Here is a 6,815-nt window from a genome sequence, read left to right on the forward strand (position 1 = left end):
ACCAGTATGCTCCATACATGGATCAAGAAAAAGTCTTCTAAAATTTTCTAGGCTCTTATATTTACAATGGCTTGAAAATTTAGCTCAGAGAAACTATTTGGACTTAAAGGAAAACATATTCATCACCTTTGATTTTAAACTTCCAGTCCCTCCCATGTCAAAACATTCCAAACTGGCCAGCATGTTGGAGAGTATATGGCATAGGGCCAGCTAGGTTGCTCAGTGGATAGAGAGTCAGACCTAGAGACGGGAAGTCCTGGGTTCAAATCTGTCCTCAAATACTTCCTAGATGTGTGATTTTGGGAAAGTCATTTAACCTCTACTGCCTCATCCTTACTGTTCTTCAGCCTTGGAACCAACATACAATATTGATTCTGAGAGAAGGTAAGGGTTAAATATACATATACATATATATATTTATATGACATAATTTATATATATATATGACATAATTTCATACTAAGGTGTAAAAGACCCCAGGAATTGAATATGATATGCACTCTCAAAGCATTTAGATTTCAACAGCTAACAGTGATTTAATTCATAGAGTTCTGTGGTGGGAGGCAGGAGTGGGAGAAGAATTCTATGCATTAGTGACAGCTGTTTGGGGAGAATTCCTTCCGAAGGAAGGAAAGGCTTCTCAATGCCCCTCCAATCACAGAGCAAAGGGGCAACTACCTTTTCTACTCATACTTAATACAAGGTCTGATTTTCTGATCTTGAACAGAAATTCTTAATCTTGTGTGTATGTGTGTGTGCATGTGTATGTGTGCATGTGTGCATGTGTGTGTGTGTGTGATGGACCCCTTTGTCAATCTGGAGAAATCTGTATATCCCTTCTTAGAATAATGTTTTAAGTAATAAAATATATGTTTACAAAAGAAATCAAAGGTTAATAAACATTAAAGTATAATTCTTTCCTATCCAAGTTCACAGATCCCTCCTAAAATTTATCCATGGAAACTTTGTGGATCTGTGGACCCCCGAATAAGAAGCCCTGATTCAGGATAAGAAAATGTCTGCTCTTTTATACAAATATCTTATTTTCCTACTTCCTTTCCATTCTTGACGCTCTTCTTTAGGGGCTATTGATTCTAATATTAAAAACATAATTCCCATTATTAAAGGTAGTCAGATGGTTAAGTTTACAGCTGATAACTGATAGAATTTGTTAGTTATGAGAGTAAAAGAGAAATGAACCAGAGAATTTCTCAGTTTCACATAGGTCCCCTAAGAGATGCAGGAGTCATCTGCCCAATTATGAAATCAACACAATTGTTAAACATAAAGCAGGATGATAACACCAGTAGAAGCTTGGCTACAAGCCATACACCCTGGAACAGGTACAAACTAAACACAGACAGGAAACCACCCACCTGTGCAAGGGATTTGAGCATCCATAGACTGATGACTATGTGAATGACTGAAACTTATTATTTGGGGAAATAGTGAGTATCCAGGTCTTTACAGTGTCATATGCTAAAATAATTATTTTTAATGCAATTTGGAAATAAAAGTTTGAAAGTAATAAGAAATTGTGGCATCACATTCCTTGAGATCCAAGTTCTTTTTTTTTTCATTTCATAGAACATGTTATATAGCTGCTTATCATAGTTTTGACATTCTCTTGAAATCCAGAGGAAGGTTTTCTGTTTATACAAACATTCTAGGTCATGGCTTCCATTTATTAGGCACTGTGTGGGAGTTCTTGAAAAATCGGATATTGTTTCTAGGTATATTTAAGCACCTATATTTGAGGCATTTAGGTATTTTAGTGGATAGAGTCCAGGACTTGGAATTAGAAGTCCAGAGTCTGGCCTCAGCTCTATGAACTTAGGCATGTCATTTAGCCTCTCTCTGCCTCAAGTTTCCTCATCTAAAGTGGAGATAATAATAGTAATTTTCTACCAGAATTGTTGTGGGGATCAAATCAGATGATATTAGTAAAGTGTTTTACAAACTTTAACATGCCATATATACTTGCTATTATTTATAATTATTGTTATTATTATTTAAATGAACATAAGGCATTCAAAAACCCAATTCAGATTTAAGTCATTAATATTGAACACTACTCTAAGACTTTTGGGACACCTTATGTATATAAATGGATGACAATAGAAGACTGTAAGGCTTTTGGAAACAAGAACAATAGAAAACCCCACTGATGTCCATAAAATAGTTTTGAGTTTGTAACAGCTGATAAAGCATCTTGCCTTGTTATTTGTATATTCATTCATCCAGTAACTGCCAAAAATGATAAGCTCTTGATCATTGTGTCCATCTCTCTCTGAACAAAAAACTGAGCCAGTGGCTCATTCCATTGAATTTCAGACATTTGTGTGATTTGAAGCTCTGGATGTGGTCTATTTTATATGGTTCTTCCACTGTCTCTTAGCCTTTTTATAGCCAATGATTTACTTCTACTGTCTGCCAAGTTATCCTTCCCAAATACACAATGATGTATGACATATCTTTCTTCCTTGAACAAGGAAAGAGTAAACTTTGCTCTACTAGTTGTCCTTCTCCAATGCTCTAAGCTTATGTGTGATCTTTTTCGCATAGTTATACACGGCAGTGGCTTAGATTCCAATTCATCCATGCCTGCCCACTCTGGGGGAATCCCTGTTCCTGTATTTTCACAACTTAGCCCAACCCAGAAGGTTAGAACCTTGAATTCTCTTTACACAAAAAGAATGTCAGTGGAGAGCATCTGAGCCAACATCCTTCTGAAAACAGCATCATTAATAAATACTAGTGGAATGGTATCGTTTTTTTTTTTGACATTTTTGTGACATTGTCCATCTGTCCATCCACAAGCATTTAAGTATTTTATTTATGATGTGTTCCAAGTACTGGGGATACACATACAAGAAGAAAGAAAGATAGACACTACCCTCAAAGAGCCTTCCTTTTTAATGGGAAGAGAACATATAAAAAGAGGGCTAAAAGGGGGAAGTAGTTACCCATTGTTGGGGGTGGGGGGAGATGACTCCTGAGTAGGGAAAACCTAATGATATTCCAAATTGCTATTCTCAATCTAAGAGATTACTCAGTCTTCTTAAGTCTTTCTTTAGTTTGAACATGAATTGCTCTTAGCACTCTTTTCAGTTTGGTTTCATATAAAACTGCACAACTATATTCTTAATATGTCAGCATTAACAGATGATCAGAAGCTCAGGATCTTAACTATATTTTCAAGACCTTCACTGTGTTACCTATCTGTAATACATGACTCCAAGTTAAAAAGTGTTTAATACCAATTTTTTTGGGAAATTGTGTAGTACAGAAATCACCTCCTGGTTTCTGCTAATGGTTTTCCTTAAGCTGAATTTTGCTCGTAGCTATTGACTATTCCACTGATAGTTGGTAACTAAAATCTTAGTTGAAAAAAACTTAATTCCCTATTGCAAATTTAAAAGTCTGGTTTTCCTAGCTTGCATCAAGTCCCCAGTCAAAATCCCACCTTTAAAGGAAGCTTCTCCCAATCTTTCTTAATTCTTGCTTATTCTCTCTTTGTTGCTTCTTCCCTACTTCGTCTGGATATAGCTTTTTTTGGTACATAGGCATTTGCATGTTATCTTCCAAATTAGACTATATGTTTCTTGAGGGCAGGGATGTTCTTTCACCTTCCTTTGTCTTTACAGAGCTTAGCAAAATGCGTGGCACATTTAATAAATGCCTATTGATTGACTGAAAAAAATTAAACTAAACTAGGACACAAAAGAAAGAAAAAGAAAGGAAGGAAGGAAGGAAGGAAGGAAGAAAAAGAGAAGTACATATATGATCCTATTTTGGATTTTCTTGGCAAAGATACTGGAGTGGTTTGCTATTTCCTTCTCTAGCTCATTTTAGAGATGAGGAACTGAGGGAACCAAGGTCACACAGTGAGTATCTGAAGTCAAATTTGAATTCACAAAGTTGAGTCTTCTTGACTCTAGGCCCAGCACTCCATCTATTACCCCACTTGGATGCCCAAATATGATGATATACAGAAACAATTGATGTTAAAGGACATATGGAAAAAGAGTTTGCTAATGCATTATTGGTGAACCTGAGAATTGGTACAACCATTGTAGATATCATTTTGGAAATTCATGGCTAAATTGTTCATTCCCTTTGGCTCAATGATCCTACTATAGGGTGGGCACTCAGAAATGAAAAAGAAAATATGTATTTTGCTTTGAAAGTTTCTGACTTTACCTTACAGTCAGTCTGATTGGAACCATCTGTATCTGTTTTGAAGATTGTGTTTCTCATGAGAGTCTCTGGCTCCATTTTTGTACCTTATACAGGCATTCTCTACCCTATTTAGGTCTTCTGCCTAGAGAATAGCATTCAAAATTCCCCAGGCTTATAAACTCCAATTCTAAGGACATTTAACAAAAGAAGCTTATTGCACAATACATTGGAAAGACTTTTTTCTCAAAGATATAGCATGGCTACAATTGGATATAGCTCCCTTAGACTTCTTCTACTAATGTGCCCAGTTAGGTGTGTAGACTTGAGCAGTAGTAAGAAGTTGATCAAGCTGGAAGAGCACCAACTACTGTATGCTGAGCTTGGGAAACCAGAAAGCTAGGTTAAAATTTCAAGCCTTAGGCCCTTGGACAAATTAGGTCTTACAGATGATCTTATTTTTTTATTTTTAGGGAAAAACTAACCAAACCTACATGAGTAAGTAATGTTCCTACCATATTCCAGTCCTGGGCAACATGACCCTATAAACTTGCTCAAGGATCTTCTTCTACTTAAATGGTATTAGGGCCATTACCAGACAATCTTGACCTAAGTGATATAAGAAGTTCCTCCTGGAGGAGGAGTATAGTTCAGGGATGATAAAGAAAGAAAAAGACAGGAAATGGTGGGATGGTTTCCAAATATAGAACCAATACAAATGAATATGAAGGAGCATAATGACCAGAAATCCCTAGGAAGGATGGATCCTGAATCTCACTAATCTAGTTTATGTGGTAAGTGATGCTAAATCTTCACTGTTTGCAGTGGCCATCCTCATGATGAATGGGAATAGCACAAGAGACATTGAGGCCATTGCACAGATGATGCTAATCCTGAAAAAAAAATCACCCCAAACTGTAGAATGGTAGTGAATGTGTCATTGCCCTCTTTCCTGAAACCTGTCTCAGGGCTAGGGTTGATACTAAGACTTCCTTTGTGCCATACTCACCCACTCAATGCACCTTGGATCATCACAGCAGGAACCTCATAGCAGGGGTAGGGAGGAAGCAAAGGAAAACAAAACTTTGCCCCTTTTGAAGTTTCTTATGAGGAACTCCTTCTTCCTCAATGGCAACTTCCAGGGGTTTTCATGGCTAGTCTCCTGGCTTGTCCAAGGGAAGGTTCTCTCCTCTTGCTACTGGCAGCTCCTAAAAGGAACTAAGCACTCTCAAGCTCTTGAATTCAGAAGTCTTTTGGCAAGACTAGGGATTGTGATTTGCTCACCCATGCTTAGAGAAAGAAAGAAGATACAGATCAGAAGAGTCAGCCAGAGGCTTGTCTAGGCCAGTGCAAATGATTCTAGTTGCCCTGTATGAACCATTATTATTTCTTCCAGGGGAAGAGAGGGAAAGCAGCATTTTGCACAGCTCATTGAAAATACTGAAGATAATTCCAAGCCACATGTTCTTGGGTGAGAGCAGAAGCTGTCTTCCATTTTAAATCAACACGGTTTCTGTCCTTTCTCCCTCTCAATACACACACACATACATACACCTGTGTGTACACAGCATATACACAATGCCACTGGTGATGGGGGACCATGGCACCACTTGGAGTCCTTCAGCACTGACCCTTACATAGGGCTCCCTGGAAGTGGACTAAGATCTCACAGGGCCAGTGAGGTGGTAGTGGTGGGGTTCACTTATTTCCCTCATCTTACTCTCTCCCTCTGAAATATTTACTGGCTTGTTCAGATCACTAACTCTGGACAGTTCTAGAGAGCATTGTCAGAGTTCAAATATCATCCTTTCAAGCTCCTCTCTCCTCCAAGATCCTTACACTAAAGAGTCTCGGCAAAGTCCACATGACACAGTTTTTAAGTGGCTCCCTGAATATTATCTAAAATGTCCTTGGAGTAAATTTGGCATAGTTCTAAGACAATCTCTAAACTAACAATCAAGACAGTTTTGAATCAAAAAAGTTTGGTCCAATTATGAATAGAAACTTGAACTCAAAATAATCACATGCCTTATTCTTGCCTCTGATCGAATATCTGTTAAAGTTAGAGATGTGTTGGGGAGAGACAGCTTGCTTTGGCAGAAGGAACTTGGAATCTGGAGTCAGAGGAGTTGGGTTTGCTTTACCTTTGGGAGTTCTCCATTTCCTTACCAATGAATTGAGAAGGGAAGGAAAAAGGACTAAGGACTTTATAAATATTATCTTCACAACAATCCTAGGAGTTAGGTGCTCAGTTTGCAGTTGGGTAAGCTGAGGCAGGCAAAGAATTTTTTAAAATTTTTTTATCTTAAATGATTTCTTGTCCAGGGTTACATAGTTTCTGTCTGAGGGAGGATTTGAACTTAGATCTTTCTGACTCCAGATACAATGTTCTATCCATAGTGCTATCTAGATGCCAATAAGAAGCTTGAAGTTCTTTTTTTTTTTTCAGCACTATATTGAATGGCCCTATGATACTGTCCCATTCAGAAATGCTATGCTTCTATTCTTCTTCATGTACACTAGACTCCACAAAACTAGATTATGGAAAATGGTCTGAATTTTCTTGCCCTTAATGCTTTGTTCATACTTGTTTCCTGTACTTGTTGTATCTTTCCACTGGTCAGAAAGTACCTTTT

The sequence above is a fragment of the Monodelphis domestica genome, chromosome 6 (genome assembly GCF_027887165.1).
Source record: "Monodelphis domestica isolate mMonDom1 chromosome 6, mMonDom1.pri, whole genome shotgun sequence".
Taxonomy (NCBI): Eukaryota; Metazoa; Chordata; class Mammalia; order Didelphimorphia; family Didelphidae; genus Monodelphis; species Monodelphis domestica.